The following is a 19,201-nucleotide window of genomic DNA, read 5'->3' on the forward strand; positions in this document are numbered from 1 at the left end:
ATTGGTCAGGGATTTTTGTTTGCGCTTTTCCGCCTCTCCCTCTCCTTCCATTTCTGGTTCTGAAACTCAGGCAGACATAACTCTCACTAATTCTAGTGGCTCCCACATGAGCTAGTCAACCATGGTTTACCACACTACTAAAACTGTCAGTGGTTCCACATCAAAAGTTACTGACTTCCAACCTTCTCACACAGAACCATGGAGAAATCAGACATCCAACACCCAAGGAACTCAACCTAGCCATTTGGCTCCTGAAATCATAGAGTTTGGATACCTAAACCTACCACCAGATGGTATGACAATTCTTAAAGAAGCAAGAAAACCTACCACTAGAGCATGTTATGCAGCAAAGCGGAAAAGGTTTGTTATATATTGTAATATTAACACAATTGATCCTCTAGATGCATCTATACAAAATAGTATTCATCTTTTGCATTTACAGCAAGTTGGCTTTGCGTACACATCAATTCTACTGCACCTTGCTGCAGTAGCTATATATCTGCAGAAATGTCTGGAAACTTAACATTGTCCTCACAAGGCGTATAGGTCCACCTTTTGAGCCATTGCGCAATTGTCCATTACAATTTCTGTCATAGAAGGTTGCCTTTCTAATTGCTATCACTTCATTGAGACGTGTTGATGAGTTACACACATTAACCTCAGAAGAACCCTTCTTTTAACTTCATAAAGATAGAGTGGTTCTTTGTACAAACCCTAAATTTCTTCCAAAAGTAGTTTCTGCTTTTCATATTAACCAATCAGTTGAGCTACCTGTGTTCTTCCCTCAACCTGATTCAGTATCAGAAAGAGCTGTAGACACATTGGATGTTAAAAGAGAACTGTTATACTATATTAATATAACAAAAGATGTTCTCAAAAAAAACTTTTTGTTGTATTTGCTCAACCCCATGGAAATCCTATCTCAAAATCCGGTATTTCTAGATCGATTGTTAAATGTATTCAAACTTGTTACATTGAAACTAAAAGAACTTTAACTATACCTCCTAGAGCACATTATACTTGCAAAATAGGAGCATCTATGGCCTTTTTAGACAACATTCCCATAGCTTTCACCTAGTTGCCATTATAAGCACTCTTTCACTGTATCAGCTTTTCATATTGTCTTTTTACATTGTTTTTTTCGTTTGCACACTCGGTAGCCTAATGACATCTTGTTCACTCAGTAACTTCAATGAAAATACGTCCACTCATTTATTTCAAGGGAACTATGTAGTCTAATTTCGTCTTTCTTGCTCCTTTAGGAATTTACTCCCTGAAGAAGGGAGGGTCTTACTGCCCGAAAGGCATCGGGCTAAAGTTAATGTGTCACGAATGACTTGGAGAGTTCACTATGGATTTATGTTATAACCTCATGAAATCAATGAGCAGTAAATATTGTTTAATACAGTAAAGAAAAAATTACTCGCAACTTTGGATTACTTTTGGAATACTTAGATGTAATTGCATAAAATCAATCATCAATAGCTGTGCGCACAGAGGGACACCACCCAGGAGGGAGGTGCAACTCTAAACATTCCCATAGCTGACATATGCAAGGCGGTTACATGGTCTACACTCAACACATTTACAAAACATTATTGTGTGGATGTATTAGCATATCAACAAGCTAATGTAGGAGAAGCAGTGCTAAAAACACTTTTTCAAACAACTACAACACCACCTAGTTAGCCATTGCAATGGGAAAATACTGCTATATAATCTGTGCAAAGCATGTGTATCTGCAGCACGCATGCCTCAAATGGATTATGTTACCCTGTAAGCATCTGTTCTTGGCTTGTAGAGCTGTAGATTTACATGTGCCCTCCCTCCTTCCCGGACACTTGTGGTTGTTGCAGTTATTATTATTATTATATACGCATGGACATCTCTGTACTACACTTACTCCATTCTCAGCCTCTTGCGGAAAAACTATCGAACAATGGAGTCTATGCCCATGCACACTATCACCGAAAGGAGGAGTCACCTTACCTTGTCACTGGAAAAGACTTCTTCGAAGGAAAACAAATTACAAACATCCGGACCCAACACTAGATGGCAGGAGTATGCAAAGCATGTGAATCTACAGCTCTACATGCCAAGAACAGATGCTTACAGGGTAACCTAATCCTTCTTTTACAGTGACATTGCTTCTGTAAACCTCTGAAAATTCTTTAAAAAGTGATTGTTAGTACCTTGTTCTGACCGTTCTGTGTTTATTTTCATGTGCTGATAAGGCATCAAATAAATTAATCTGTGAAAGCCTGGAAATGTAATGCCAAAAGTTGACATTTCTGTATAATTTTAGTAACCTTTGTATTTGTTAGTAATACCTGTCTTACTTTTCTTGATAATAACATAATATGTATTTATTTGATGTTGGGCTTAATCCCCAACCTTCTTCACAAAGATTGGAAGGGTTTGGGACAGTCAAGTGACATGTTTTGGTACAAACTCTCATGAAAGATTTCAAAAACTTGAAAAAACTTTTAGGGAACAAGAATCAGACTTCGATAAGAAGATCAACATTGCGTAAATCAGATTTTTAGTGGAAGTCTTTAACTATGTTGGAGAATTTGTTTGTAAATCTTGTTGTCTTTAAGTTACTTTTGTTTCATTCTGCATTATCATATATCGTTATATACATTTTGCTCTATCTGCACCTAAGAGATTGCAGTTATTGGCGACCACTCTCTATGTTCTGTCTTATAAGGGACCCTGCTTCTGAAGACTTTTAAGCATGTTTGCTCTTTAAGCTTAAAACTAGTGCACAGGGATAAGAGCATCTTGGCTTACTGTGCAAATATGGAGTGTTCAGAAGACCAGCCTTTGCCAAGACAGAAGAGGAATGCTCCAATCATGCAGGACATGCTTCTCTTTTTGGAAGATAAGGTCCATTTTGATATTTGACATTTATTCTGACTTTAACATCAGTTCAGTGTTTCTATTTGGGGTCAAATCAGTGGCAAGGGTTTTATCATAGAGACTTCTTTCTAACTGCATATTTCTCAACTTTTTAATATTTCTAGGCGTCACACTGGATCAGGAAACTTTTGAGCAGTACCTCTGCGTGCTTGTAGGTGGTGTTGTATGGCTGTGCACTGATGTGTGCTGTCCCAGAAAGTACATGAGAGGGCCATTATAGGCACCACAGCGACACACTGACATCAGTTCCTTTCTTTCTGCACCACCAGACGCAGATCCGAAGCTTCCTGTAGTATCTCTAGAGCACATTTTAACTCAGAAATTATGACTAATACCAGCGTGCAAGGAAAATATCACCCCCCCCTTCCCAAAAACGACAGGGTTAAAACCTTGTATAGACTGGCACAAGCTAATGTCTTTGACAGATCCTCATCATGTTTTCCTGTGGTGCGGGGCGTGGCAAACCGGCTAAAATGGTGAATTAGAGCTTCTAACGCTCCACAAACGCACCCAACCCAAGTAATCCCACCTCATTAATCTATAACCTGCATCCTACCGCCTTTCGGATCACGGGTGGTTCCAGCCTAGTGATTGTGGTCTAAGAGGAGAGATCGCAGTGGTGGTGAGCTGGCAGTCCCGAGCACAGTGAGCCCGCCTGTCGCTGAGTCCTTGAGTTTGGCTAAGTTCATGCGGGTGAACACCGTGAGAGAAGCTGCAGAGGAAACAACGAAGGAGCTGATGACGGACCCGAGAGCACAGAAGGAGAGGCCTGATACCAGCGGCGCTGCCCAGAGCTGGTGAGGCTTCAGAGCGAGTTATGTTATGTTATCCCGGGGTTTTATATAGCGTACGGCTACTCAGAAGAGTGTCCCGACGCTTTGAATTGCACACAATCTCATAACACAACAGGAAAAGAAAATAAAAACAGAGAGGAAGAAACCTAATAGGGCCAGGAACTAAGAGGAAAAAAGCCAAGTTTTGAGCCCCTTCCTAAATGTTAACAGGTATGGGGAACTGCGCAGGGACACAGGCAGTTTATTCCACAGCTGGGGCGCTAATAGTTTAAAAGTCTGTGGCCGCACGTGGTAAGTGGGGAAGAGTCGGCCATGCGAGCCTGGTGCATTGACGTCCCGATTGCAGATACCCTACCCGTTCTAGAGGCCTGGGCTTGTACAGGAGGAAATTTAGCAAACAATCTGAGTGCGGTAGGCGTGGGAGCCAGAGACGGGCCTGAGAGCTCAGGAGAGGCCAGAGGTACTGCCCTGAGTTGGTGAGCCCTTAAGAGTGGGACCGGAACGCGCGGTGGCGAATGAGCGCTGCCCCTGGAGAGAGATCGGTCATGCTGGCCAGCTATGCTGTTGGACCCAATTGTGGAAAGCCCATCTGCTGCAGAGGCTGCGATTGCACTCGGACTCAAGTGGGTGAAAACCCAACCAAAAGCGTGGAGGAATAGATGTAGAGGACAGTGGCAGACCCAACAACACAACAGGAGAGGCCTGAAATCACCTGCCTTGCCTAGAGCTATTGGGAGCTCCAGAGTGGAAGCGGGCCGCATGGTGCTGAGTGGACATTACCCCTGTGTCATTGGGTCAACACTTACTTACAAACCGCTTAGATTGGCCATGGAAGACCCTTGAGGGAACACAGCTGTGCCACACAAAGACACATGCACGTGTGTAGACACGCAATCACAGACTGAAATGCCCTGCAAATAAAAGAAGCTTAAAGCAATCCTGAAAGACAAGCTCCGATGCCAGAACCTAAGTTGCGACACGAGCACCTAGGAAGAGATAGGCTTCGGGAGAAGCGTAAAGAATACGCTTATGGACAGATGAGCAAGCAGTGCCATCTCAGTCTAGGGAAACCTGGCCTAGAACACTGGAAATATATAAAGCTACATACAGGAATTAATATGTCGAGAGCAGACTGACCAGTCTAGGAAAAACCGAAAAGGTGCCTGGTAGCAAATCTGCCCGAAGCATCCGTAAAGGCCATTGGCCGCGGTGCCACATAAGCATGAGAAAACTGGAGGCCTGACTGTATGTTGTGAAGTGAAAAAATCTTGAGGTCCATACTGTACCAAGAGAAAAGAAGAACCTTCAGTATACAAGAAGCCAGGGTGCGATTGCGATGGCTCCATGGATCCCGACTGTAGTACCAGAAGGAGACTCGTACGAGCATCTTAGGTGTCGAACCGTACCACATAGAGGTGGCTTCACTGTGCCACATCGAGGACACAAACGGTGAGACACTGAAACACTGTCCCTCGCCAACAACCAAAGACTCACCTGACAGTCAACTTAGTAGCGAAGCAACAACTATTAATAAACACCTCAACTTCTCTCAGTTCTCAACCCAAAGATCCCAGCAGGTCCACCAGTGCTGGGAAAGTTGAACTAAGTAGTCCTGTATGTCCTTCACAGAAAAGTTAGTCATGGGCAGACTGCCTGCAAACACACTGACACCGACCACACGCTCGGAAGCACAAGAAAACTCACATTCAGAGAATGACGCAACATCTGAAGTTGCATACTTGGCACTAGCCACTAAACTGGATTTTGTTTTGGCTGCAGTAGAAAAAATCAGAACTGCACTAGAGCAAACGCGGACATCACTTGAGTCCAGAATAGACAAAGTCACCTCGGATTTCACACTCCTGCAAGCAGACCCCCGCAAATTAACAGAGAAATCCAAGCTAACGAGCGAAACATTTCAGAGCTGAAGGCAACCACCCGCAGCAAAGCGGCCACCTTACAGGACCTCCTGGGCCGCGTAAATACTTAAAAAGACAAGTTAGAAGATGTGGAGGGACGCTGACACCCCAACAATATTCGCGTAATTGGCCTTCCTGAAGGAGAAGGACAAGACCCTGTAACATATACCGAACGTTGGCTGTGGGAGTTGCTCCCGGAAGACGCACTGTCGCCTCAATATGTGGTAGAGCGGGCACACAGGGTGCCGGCCTGTAAGCCACCTCCAGTTGCCAGACCAAGACCGTTCCTTTTTAAAGTGCTAAACTACAGAGACAGAGACACAATACTGAGAGAAGCGACCAAAATACTGGACATTAATATACAAACCAGCCCCTTAATGCTATTCCCAGACTATACCGCGCAGTTACAGAGATGGCGAGGATGCTTCACAGAAGTGAAATGGCAGCTTAGATTATTAGACATCCGATACTCTCTGATGTTCCCTGCAAAGCTCGGAGTAACAACGAAAGGTAACACCCGCTTCTTTGACACACCTGCTGATGTCTGGAACTGAGTGGAAGAGTTGGGCCTGTTCACTAAACCCAAGCCACCCGCTGACAGCATGGCACCTTGGTGGAGTAGGAAGGCTCACCGTCGCGGTAGGAGAGCAGCCCTAGTCATGTAAAATCATAGACGGCTGTCCCGGACCTAGAACAAAGATTAATGGAAAAACAGGAAGCAATTCAAGTGGCTGCAAATATCTACTCCGCATCTCGGAACTCTGATCACGAAGTAAGGTTTGCGCATTCGTTAAGCACAGCTGGGTCGACACCTGCCAGATCAGAAGACCTGGGCTCTACTCCCACCACACGTCACACCACAGACCGTAAATGACATTATATAAGTATTTATTGATAATCGACTGAGGTGGCTGCTATGGCATAATATACGCATGGTGCAGTGTCTTATCTGTATTTGTTGCCTGTATAGGCACACGCTTGGCAAACAGACGGATCAGTTAGCTCTCTGCTGGGCGGGAATACCATGCGAGGCCCACCATCCCCATGGCCTGGGCTGAACGCACACGCACTCCTGCAAAGCAGGTAGGATTGCATGAACTCTACTTCCACTTTTCACAGAACGAGGAAGGGACAGAACCACATAAGCCCACATAGCATACCCACACAGCCAAAGACGCGCTAACATAACAGTTGCCGCAGTTGGGCATCTTAGTTTGGACGAATCTCAACTTTGAATTTGTCCTCATACAGTTATGTACAACCTTGTTAAACTCCTTGTTCTCATTTTCATTATATTACCCGTTGTTGCTATAGGTGACTGACCGTTCCGCATTAGCCAAACTTCGCGGTAAAGGCAACATCACTTAACTATGACACAGACAACCATACTTATGTGAAATTTGAGAGGAATGCACACAACCACACACAGATACTCCATATACTTCTATCTACAGCGCAGATCTACAAGCATAGCCCTCCTGCAGGAAACACACCTGACCTAGACGGAAAATGATCAACTTCACCGGCGATGGAGGGGGCAGGTATATGGTACTAATTACTCTTCCCAGGCACGGGGGCATTTATATGGATAACATCTGGGGTCCTTTACGTGGAGGTGATAACAGAAGGTAGATACGTGTTTGTTAATGGTAGGTTAAATGGCCTAGAGCTCATCATAGGCTCCACGTATGCTCCTAATGTGGAGCAAACAATATTCCTTAACTAAGTAACTGCGGTGTTGGCAAAATGGAGCAGAATCCTAGGGCATCTAGGGGGAGATTTTAATTCCATGCTTGATGTAGATCTAGACAGGTCCTTCCCACCCATGACGAGAACCACAGCGACGTCTAACGCACAGGCTCTAATGGAATGGCTGGCTCACTGGTTGTTGGCTGACATCCTAATACTTATATCTACTCATTCTAATCCCCTGTTCATGGATTGCATGCGAGACTAGACCTTATAGTGGGGTCACATGCGCTCTCTCTCCACTCATCAAAGGTTTGAATACCTAGGGCGCACACACTCCGATCACAACCCCCAACTGCTGCAACTTACATGGGAGACACTTTGCTAGAATGGGATGCTTTCAATGTAACCATAAGGGGACGCTGCTTGGGGGCCATCTGCAACATACACAAACAGTTAAATGACACACTTAGTAAAGTGAAGAGACAACTATTAAGCAATAAGGGGGGCAGATGCAGAGGGCACCCAGGGTCTAGAGGATTTGTGCACAGAACACACTGACTTACTGGAAAGACTTTGGTGTCATAATTATGCCGCACACATGCCACAGCAGACCGGGCGGGACGGATGTTGGCAAGGCTGCTGCGTCAGGAACAAACTCCCCAGCGCATATGTGCTTTACAGAGATGGGGCACACACTATACACACAAAATGAAATGCACGCGACTATGAACGCCAAACACACGGAAGGATTAGCGGTTTATTCTCTGCACTCGGAGGATACCACTTGCCATTATCTGAGAATATTATTCATTGCAGCCTACAATATATGCTTAACCTTGGAGATCGGCGGATCTCCAGATATTGGGTTACAACTTTATCACACATCAAATAACGTGGAAATACAACGCTTTTAAATATATTGGTGGATGCTGTGGATTACTTTAGGCATACCTTGCCTCTATTGATATGGTTTGACTCTAGCCATAGCCCTGAAGAAGTCATTTTGGTCACCATACCAAGACGAAACACGTGTTGGCAACGGCTATTGCTTTGCTTTCTTGGTGAAGACTGGAGTTATTGTTAAATTGAAAATAAATGAAGATGACATGAAAGCTACCTGATTCATCGTATTTAACGAACGGACTCCAATTCTGACTCATCTAGCTCAGGATATATAATTTTGTATCACGCGACTATGATGCTTCACTACACTAAGACCTATCAGACATCTAGACAATGCGACTAACGCCACCTAGCCGATTTCCTAGAATCAGTGCATCCACAAAGGACAACCCCAGAGCAGAAAGAAATCCTGAATGATCAAAATTTCGCCTGTGGACATTCGAAGCTCCATAGCAGCCCAAGAAACTGGGAAAACACTGGGACCAGATAGGTTCCCGGCAGAGTACTACAAGGCATATGCCACGCTGTTTATCCCACAGTTGCACACACTTTATGCCACAGCCCTGACTGTACGAAAACTCCACCGTTGATGCGTGAGGCAAACTTGGTGTCTTTACTCAAACTTGACAAAGAATCTATGGACCAAGCTTCCTAAAGACCTCTAGCCCTTCTTAATGTGGACTATAAAATATTAGCTAAGATTTTGGCAGACAGACTTGCGTGAGAATTCCTGGTCTTGGTTCATACGGATTAAAATGGGTTTGTGCCTTCCCGAAGCAACTCCTTGAATCTGAGACGCTTCTTTAGAGTCGCAACTTACTCTGTAACTAACTGGCCACAATCCAGCTGCCTCATGTTAGACCTCGAAAAAGCTTTCGACTCCCTGGAATGGGACTTCCTATTAGCTGCTTAGACAAGATACGACCTAGGGGACACATTTATATGCATGGTCTGACTACTGTTCGCTGCACCAACAGTCCCGAGTGAGAGTAGACCCATATATATCTGACCCGATCCTAGTAGGAAGGGGGAGAAGACAGGGATGCCCTCTGTCCACCCTACTTTTCTCGCTGGCAAAAGAACCGCTAGCAGTAATAATTCGCTCTCAGATAGGCGATGGCATCCCACTAGGAGATACCACTCATACGATATCGCTATATGCTGATGACCTGTTGGTATACATTAGAGACATCAGTCAGATTCCTCAACATCTGGCACATATCGTGAGAGACTTCACCTCCTTTTCAGGGCTGAAGGTCAGTGGCGCAAACTCCTGTCTTAATTCCTTTAATGAAGCAAGTAAAGACCTGGGCTATGTCTTCAATGGGGTGTGCATACAGTGGAAGGCGGACACATTCAGATATTTAGGCATAAGGATATATAGGCAACCAATAGACCTGCTTGAAGGTAACCTAAGTAGAGCATCAACAGCTATTCGTTCCCAAATTAACTTTTGGAGTAAATGTCCGTTGACCGGTAGAGTAGCTCTCACTAAAATGGTGATACTCCCATGGTTCCTTTACTACTTCGCAAACCTGCCACTATATATCCTCCCTTCTCTCTTATGCACACTGGACAAATTAATTAGAGACTTTATATGGGGAGACACCCTGCATAGAGTAGCGTTTAAAAAAACTCTGTCTGCCACAGATAGGGGAGACCTAGTGGCTCTGAACTTGGAGCAGTATTACCTGGCTGTCCAACTGCAGTGGGTGGCCAGATGGATGGCAGATCGTTATCGGGACGACACCCGACCAATACCCTGGCAGAGTTGCAGCGACTGTTCCACCCTTGTGTGAAGATCAAGCCCCCAAAATCATTGTTGCTTAACATAGCATACAGATGCTTCCGCAGGAGCCTATGTCTCACCTGGAATGTTACACCGTATGCATCTGCTTTTCCATTGGAGGGCACACCCAGAGGTCAGGCTGTGAGGACAGCCACCGAACTGAGAAGCTGGTGTGAATCGGGAATCAAAGACGTAGAGGAGATCTATATCAGGAGGGCTCCCTGGTCCCGTAAGAGACACTAATTGAAGAGATTGAGCAACCCTCAGGCCAATTCCTGCTACATCGATCATTGTTGGCCGCCCTCACCTCTACGTGGAGCAACATGACTAGCGAACCCCCAACGCACATCACAGTACAATATGTACATGTCATGGGACAAGGAGGGCATCCTATACGGTGGTTCGCTGATTCACTGCGACACCACACAGCACTCAGCCTAACGCCCCTTTGCTCCGCTGGGAAGGAGTTGCGCAATGTCAGTTTACAGACTCGGAGTGGACCTAGGTGCTCCAAAGTCCTGTGCACATCCCCAGAAATATGATCTTATGTCAAATACAGTATTATGTCACATAAAGGGTAATCTTACACCTGCCAAAATCAATAGATATTTCAGCTGTATGGATGACGCCTGCCCCCGCTGCTCCCTTGGGGATGCAGAGCTAATACATATGCTGTGGGACTGCCCATGCCTGCACGCCTACTTGGCGGGGGATTCACAGATATACTGACTCGTTGCACGGACCGCATGTTACCATTTGAATGGTACATCTATTTGAATGGCACATCTAAATCCTGCATTGTGGCTTCCAGGTTTTTATACTTGGAATGGTGGTCGCAAGAGATTGATCACAAAACTATGGAAAAAACCGACCCACCTCATTTACTGGCATGGAGACGATCCATGCTTACATGGGCCAAGGCTGAAAGTGTTGCACTTCGCCGAGAAGATACTATGGGTATATGCCAGATCCCACTTGCTGCAAGCTGGGGCGTGATGCTAACTGCGCTGCTACACATTCACAACACCATTATGGAAACCATATCTTCAGGATTCCCCACAGCATAGGGAAGCACACCCTCAGTCCAGAAAGGGTATGAAACAGGGCATGGAGTGAACAGACACAACAATAAATAGGAGCACGCATCACCTAACACTATCCCTTAGACACATACAGAAGTACTCCCTGTGAAAAATAATACACAAAACACGCTAGGTGGGGGAATCTGTGGAAAGCTTCAACAGTTATGCATCCACCTGTTCTATTTTGGATTGGCCTGTTCCATCATCATCCGCCTCAAAAATACATTAGGGAATACGTAATGAAGACATATAGCGCTGATGCACATTGTATTCATGAGCACCCTTGGCAGCAAGTGGAAACTAACAACCATTGTCAGGGACCTCTATATATATATTTCAGTCCTATATATGTTGTAAATTACAGTTTTGATCGCACTAGCAAGTATTTTTGTTTTTTTTATATGGAATGCTTACTACTACAATGTCCACTGCATGTCAGCTACTTAATAATCTGTTTTCAATGTGTGTATGGTTGCCAAAATGTTGAAAATACAAAACTTAATAAAACAGATTGCAAAACAAATAAATGTTTGCCTGTGATGCCTGGGGTCAGCCCACGGATATAATGCCTACTGTGACTTCACACTGATTAATTCGAAGGCCATACATGACTGTGAGGTGTAACACTCTGTTTTGCAGCATCATTCTTTTCTGGATTCATATGCTGTTCATTATTCCGCCATCTAGTGGTTGGGTCTGGAATTGTTGTATTTGTCACTTTTCTTTTTTTTTTTATTGGTGGGCGTGGACGTACCACCATTTGGTGTCCCCTTGTGACATCTCCGTGCTTCCTTCGGACGCTCCAATCTTTGGTCTCCATCTTCAGATTCTTTTTTTCCGCCTTTGGGTCTGGACTGATACAGAAGGAGCTCCAAACTTTGCAGGGAAGAATCGATGAAAAATCAGGAAAAAAATCAAGAAAAATCGACAGGACATCAGATCAAGGTTCCGGAGGGCTCCAAGAGGGGAAGGAACAACCTCATCGACGACCGGAGAACAATGCATGTTCAAGGGGATCCCTGTGTCTGGTGATGGAAGAAACACTGTTCAAGTTCTACCAGAACTGCCATCACAAGTTCGCCCAGAAGGACCAACATCTAGTCTGAAACCTCTCCTTACCGGTAGACCACCGAACTGAGTATTGCAACGCGTGTTCGGCATTCACCCCAAAGACCTTTAGGGTGTGGGAGAGGCAGAGAAGAGTCAACTACAACATGCTGGGCCAGAGTGCAGCACCATCGCTACGAGACCTGGGCCTCTCGAGCGAGGAGGAGGACAATCTCGTAGAAGGTCCAGAAGGAGAAACTGAGACAGAAGTCCAAGTTGTGGAGGTTGAAATTAAGTTTTCTAGAGAGGTAAGAGAGTCGACATCCTCAAAGAAAATAGATGAGTCTCAAAAAACAGACTCAAGGGCCTCAAAGAGACCTCGGCACCCAAACATATGACGACCGCAGCTGCGTCCTGAGATAAACATACTGTAGGATCTTTTTGAGAGGGACTCAGTATCGGCAAAGACCTTTGAAAGAACCAAGATGGGGAAAGACGGTCAAGGAAAGGACGCATCAACGTCTAAGCAAGAGAGGTCAAAATCTGAAAGACATAGGCCCGCACCATGCACGAAAGAGCCTTCAACCTCAAAAAGAAAGCCCAAAGTTCTTGACGCTGAAGCACACGTCAGAGATCAAAAAGAAGAGAAAGAGGCTTGAAGCCGAAATGGCAAATATTTTACAATGAAAGAAGGATTTCAATGAAAGTCTGAAACAATTTAAAATACCACCCAAAACTCGACGACACTCGAGAAAAGTATCGTGGACATAGAGCCTCCCTTAACCCCCAAGCCTCAGGAGGAACAGGAAGAGGAGTTATTTTTCGAAGAACAAACTTGCATAGGGTCAGAACGCTCTGAGTTCCACAAGGTACAATGGCAAGACCTCAACACAGATTTTCCAGACGAGGCTGTCGACACCTATCCTTTGAGGCCTTCTCCACCAGACAATACTGGTATGTACAACCAAGTCATTAAAAAGGCAGCAGATACATATGGAGTTCAAGTAGAAGAGGAGAAACCTCAGTTATGCTTCTTGTTAGAAACTCTACTGCCTACACAATCTAGGAACCAATTCCTCTATATGTTACCAGCTGTGCTAGACGAGGGGAAGGAAGCTTTCAATGAGCCTGCCACATACAAAGCAGTTACACGTAGAGGGGAGAAATAATACAAACACTTCTCCAACGACCCAGATGAGATCAATGCGTCAGTGCCTGCAGATTCCATCATAACATCCATGGCCAGGAAGAGGGAAATTGTCCCATGTACAACCAGAACCTCCAACCCCCCCTCCCCCAAGATACAGAAAAAAAAAGAATTGACCTCATGGGCAGAAGGTCCGGAGGAGTGTGGCAAACCAATGGCCCATTGCAAATTCAAGTGCTGTGCTTAACCGCCAGGTTCATATCAACCCTGGGAGGAGATAGGAGACTAGCTAAAGCACCTACCAGAACAATACTAAAAAGGGCAATACATTTGGTAGAAGAGGGGAAGAAGAGAGCCAATATGTGCCTGAAATCAGCCTTGGATCCAGCAGAAATATCAAAGGCTGATCTGTATCATGGAGAGAAGACATGCATGGCTACGCATCTCAGAATTCAAGCCAGAAGTGCAAAAAAACATCCTTAACGCACCATTCAATGGGTAACTGCTCTTTCAAGTGTGATAGATGACACCCTAAACCAGGGGTCTCCAACCGGTCGATCGCGAGCTACCGATAGCTCGCCGAGACCCTGTGAGTAGCTCGCCGAGTGCTGCTCAATTTAGTAGCCCATTAGTTTTATTTGGGCTATTTAGGCTTATTTCCGTGTCTGTTACCCGCCCTCACCCAACGCAGCTGCTCCAATTGGATTGCGCTTAGCTGGGGTGGGGCGGGCCGAAGAGGATGACGTTCCTCTCCTGCAGTCTCGTGACAGGGCGACAAAATCTCGTGATGACTGTTACGGTTTTATGCCGGCACACGCCCCCTGCCGTTTCCTTACTGGCACCGCACTGTCCATTGTGCGAGTGCAGAGATCAGGCGTGGCAGGGGGGAGCATTGTGGAGCTGTTTGCAGGCCCAAGAACTGCCGGGACCCGCGGGTAAAACCTTCCACACCAGATTAGCAGTAGGTAAGCCACAACACTCTTAGTTAGGTCCCGGTAAAATGAAATGTAAAAGAGTGAAGTCATACCATGCATGGATGTACAGGTGCAAGGCGAGTTTTAGGCATGAACTTCAGCAGTCAAGGGAAGGCCTAGGTGTACGCCGTGGAATAGTGACGAGGGCCGGGTGTGGTGTGGCTGCTGGAAATGAGCTGGGCCCGGTAAGGGAGAAACAATGGGCGGGGGGTGGGGAGGGGGTCAGTGCCGCGAGAGGGAGGATCAGCGGAGGTCATCGAGGAGGGTCAGCTGAAGCGGAGGAGGGGACTTTGCAGCTGGTGCGAGTTTTGCACCCCTTTCCCCCCTCCCCCCCACATACACACACCCTCCTTCCCCTTTCCGCAGACCGGGCTCGAGCACTATCAGCTCTGCGACCACAGCAACGGCGGGACAGAGGCAGAGAGGGACGGGGGAACCAGAGCGAGACTGGAGCAAAGCAGGTCAGGATCAGGTCTAGAGATACGTAGTCCGCTCGGGACATATTCCGAGCCCAAACCAGCACTGAGTTAATGTTAAGGCAGGACAAGCACTCTTTTGCACGGCCAAACCGGCAACACCGCGGCATGCAAGGCATACAAGGCGATGAGAAAGCGGAGACTCTTCCAGCGCCAGTCCAATAACCAGTGGATATCTGGCACAGAGCTTGGCCTTGGCGATTATGAACGATGCTGCACACCTGTTGACTTGATTTGCCAGCATGATGATCAGTGTCTTTGCGCTACTATGGATGTCATCACGGCCAGCAACCAAGATCATGACCATGAGCTGGGGAGAGACAGAGGAGCGGAGAGAGACAGAGAGGGGCCGCTGGAGAGACACAGTGAGGGGCAGGACAGAGAGGGGGCAGTAGGAGACAGTGGTGCCAGGGAGAGACTGTGGCGCTGGAAACAGAGTGAGAGAGAGAGGGGCCGCTGGACTGAAAGAGACTGCGAGGAGCAAGAGAGAGAGGGGCTGGGGAGAGACAGTTGAGGCGGAGAGAGACAGTGAGGGGCAGACAAGAGAGGGGCTCGGGAGAGACAGTGGAGGTGCAGAGATACCGTGAGACGCACGACGGAGAGGGGTCCTGGGGGAGACAGTAGGGGCAGGAGGAGAGAAAGGGGCTGGGGAGAGACAATGGGGATGGAGAGAGACAGAGGGTTCGACGAGAAGATTGTCGAGATGTTACCGACAGACTGAGGGCAAAGACCAGGAGAGAGGGGGGCAAGGAAAGAGTGAGGGAGAGACAGAGACTGTGAACAGGGCTCAGGACAAGGGCAGGATAAGGGCAGTGTAGGGTTAGAGAAGGGGGAGGGAGAATGGGCAAGGTGCAGTAACAGAGCAGGGGTTGGGACAGGGAGCAGTGGCAGAAAGGCAGACATGTTGGGCAGAACAAGGGACAGGGGGGAGTGCAGCGATAGAGGACAGTGGTGGGCAGGGTACAGGGACCTTAGCCATGGGTATGCAGTGAGTAGTGAGTGGGACGGAGGCAGGGTGCTGTGGCACAGAGCCGGACAGGCAGGGGGTACCGGAAGCACGGAGTGAGAGCAGGGGAGGACAGAGAGCAGAAATAGGGTACAGGGTGCAGGGGGCGATTGCATGGGCATGGAGCCGGGCAGGGAGAGGGCACCGGAAGCACGTGGTGAGAGTGGGCAGGGAATATTATGCGGATCACCTCACCATTATGAACAGTTAACATCGTAATGGTGGGTTTTATCCTGCATCAGACCGGGCATGGTCATAGTCATGGCCCTACGGAAGGATCACATGAACATTCGCACAAGACCACCCCCGAGAAGGAGCAGAGCACCAGTGTGCGAGCTGCCTTCATTCATGTTGTGGGGGACCTGGTGCAGAGCGTTTGGGTACTGGTGGCTTCTTACGTCATCTTCTTCAAGCCAGAGTATAAAATTGTGGATCCCATCTGTATGTTCCTCGTCTTCTCCATCCTTGTCTGGGGGTCACACTATTCTAGCCGTACTGAGGGATGAGCTGCTCGTACTGATGGAAGGGACTCAAGGGGCGTAGAGTAGACTTCAGTGCTGTGAAGGAATCTCTGCTGCGCATCCCGAGACTGAAGGCGCTGCACAGCCAGCACATCTGGGCACTAACTGTGTCGCAGCCAGTGCCATCGGTGCACATTACAATCAATGAAGATGCTGGTGCCCAGGTATTGCTCAAAGAAGCCAGCACCCAGTACAGAGCAAATTTAACTTCCACACCACGACAATCCAGATTCCACATTGAGAACTACTCGGAGGATATGAAAGACTGCTCTGAATGTCGAGACCCCTCTGACTGAAGACTCCCTGTTCGCCCTTAGCAAAGAGGCTCGCTTGATGGACCTGTGCAACACAGCTGTGTGTGGGACGAAGTCAGATAGAGGTGTAGGAGGCCTTTTGACAAAAAAAGGTTGTTGTTACACTGGTGCTAGCTTTCTGACTCCTGCCCTCACTTCAATATAACATCCAATAGTTGTCACCAACCTCTCCTGCCATGCCCCATTTAAGCTTCTACCTTTCAAGCTGGTACATTCTGAGCCTGTGCTGACTGAACCAGAGGTGGGCTGGACCACAATGTGCCTTTTCACTGGGCTCTGTGCGCTCTTCAGGGACACAGGCAGCTCTGGCTTCCCAGCTCTGACCTCTCCACAATGAGGCCTTGACTGTCCCATGGTGTTGTGTGGCCACTCAGGATGTTATGTATGGTTGTTTTGTGGTCTGTTTGTGTGACTATTTTATTGGTTGGTGGTCTGCTTTTTATTGTTAATTTTTCTGATAGTACCAAACATTGCCAGCTGCAAGCACAAATAGCCAAGTAGTCTTTCATACCTTGAAAAACACCGTCCTACAACATGTCTAAGTTTTACTTATTTTGCAAATGTGGCCCACTTTTTTTAGCAATTTGATTTCCCTGCCCTATATTTAATAACATAACAGGTCTAGTTGCAAAGCGCACAATTACCCGAAGGTGTCCTGGGGCAGAATAACAGATGTTTATTGTTACCCAAGTCAATGCTATTCATTATATCGACCTCAAATGGATGAAAGGATGAGTGGACCTGCTGGGATTTAAACCTGTGACCATGAGGTCAAGCACAGGCCCCTGCAGTGGCTGCTTAAGTGCAGTGAGCCACCAGACCCTGCTTATGGGGCTGCTTTTAATTTGGTGCCAGAGACTCTTTTCTGTCCCATTCCGACAAGCATCGGCCTCCGCTTGCACGGCTCGTGCTTTTGTTGTGTCACTGTTGTGGCTTGTGCTTTAGCTTTTTGTCTCACTGTGCTCCAGAAGGCAGTGCACATGTAAAAAGGGAAAAAAGTAGTTTCTTTCAGTGTTATTGTGTTGAAACCACACTATGGGGCCCATGTGCTCTGAAGAAATAGGCTTAACGTCAATTAAACTGGGCGGGGGAGGTCGCTCGGAAAAATGCGCGAGTTGCTTGGGGTTTAGTAGCTCACGACGATTTTCACTGACCAGAAGAAGCTCTCACTACACAAAAGGTTGGAGACATGAAAAGACCAAAGGGGAAGGTGCACTCAAATGAAGTCAGTAGAGACAAGTATTTTGTAAATATCTTCTTCTTTATTCAGAATATTTTCTGTAAGCACGGGCACAGCCAACGCGTTTCGTTCCCTTTGTGCCTTGGGAACTTCGTCAGGGCAACAGTATTATCACGAGGCGGCGACAATCGTATGGCCGATAGGAATTGAAGCACCAGTTATAAGCGTCCCTTTGTTTAAGTCAAAGTGGCACCCCGTTATAGTATACTACGGGATCAACCATATGAAATAATCACTTGTGGTCCGGGTACGGATACTCAGTAAGAGAGGGATTCTTAATAAAATCCTGAGACGCTCCTTATGCTTCAATATGTGCTAACCGGGGAGGCCTATTCGAGTCCTTAAGATCCAAAACGTAGTAACTATGTAGAGTTAGGCAAATGAATCCCCGTCAGTATATCTCGCTAAGTAAGGCGATGGGAATGATTAGTAATGCAAGACGTCCTTTCCTGACGGGTATACCTGGTGCCGGTGCCTTACTACAGGTACAGCACTTGCGGCTCTTGTTCGATTTAGGTCTTAATTGGACCAACGTTCACTAACGGGGATACGGATGGCCATTACTAATCATTCCCATCGCCTTACGAGATATACTGACGGGGATTCATTTGGGGAGGAAACCAATCGCAGCAGCAGGGACAGCAACAAAGTTGGCAGTGCAAGGAAGACAGTCCTTTCGAGGAGCCCCTCGTGGAAGAGGCCAATCGCAAAGGGGGGAACTCCCCCTACAACCAAGTGTCTTAACATCAGACACAATACACACCCCAAAAAGACCACAGAGTGTTTCCGCAAAGAAGACAAAGCGACAAATATCAAACAGTTCCTCCAGCATTCTACACTTCCTTTACAAATGGAAGCAAATCACTTTGGACAAATGGATTCTAAACATAATACAATACGGAATACAATAGGAAGCAGTAGAGTTAGTGCCAAACAAGAAGATAAAGAAAGGAAACTACTCCACATACTTTCTAGTTCCAAAGATAGATTGGACACTATACCCTATTCTGGATCTAAGGTTCCTGAACGAATTTATAAAAACGCAAAAGTTCAAGATGACAACCCTGCAGGAGGTAATACTACAACTACAAAGAGGGGACTACGTGTCTACAATTGATTTAAAGGACGCCTATCTGCACATTCCCATGAACCATAAGCACAAAAACTTCTTAAGGTTTGTGAACAACAAAACGCACTACCAATTCAAAGGGCTGGCTTTCGGTGTAAAATCGGCACCAAGAGTATTCACAAAGTGCCTAGCAGCAGTGGCCGCATGCCTAAGAGGACCAGGAATACATGTGTACCCTTACCTAGACGACCGGCTAGTAAGGGCAAACTTGTACAAAGCCTGCATGTAACATATGCATCAGGTAAT

The 19,201-nt window shown here is 46.6% G+C and overlaps 1 pseudogene; it reads left to right on the forward strand.

Annotated features, from left to right (window-relative positions):
* The first annotated feature begins 12,315 nt into the window (after positions 1–12,315).
* Positions 12,316–16,568, forward strand: LOC144824213 (proton-coupled zinc antiporter SLC30A2 pseudogene; annotated as a pseudogene).
* Positions 16,569–19,201: the final 2,633 nt, after the last annotated feature.

The sequence above is a fragment of the Lissotriton helveticus genome, chromosome 3_1 (assembly GCF_964261635.1).
Source record: "Lissotriton helveticus chromosome 3_1, aLisHel1.1, whole genome shotgun sequence".
Taxonomy (NCBI): domain Eukaryota; kingdom Metazoa; phylum Chordata; class Amphibia; order Caudata; family Salamandridae; genus Lissotriton; species Lissotriton helveticus.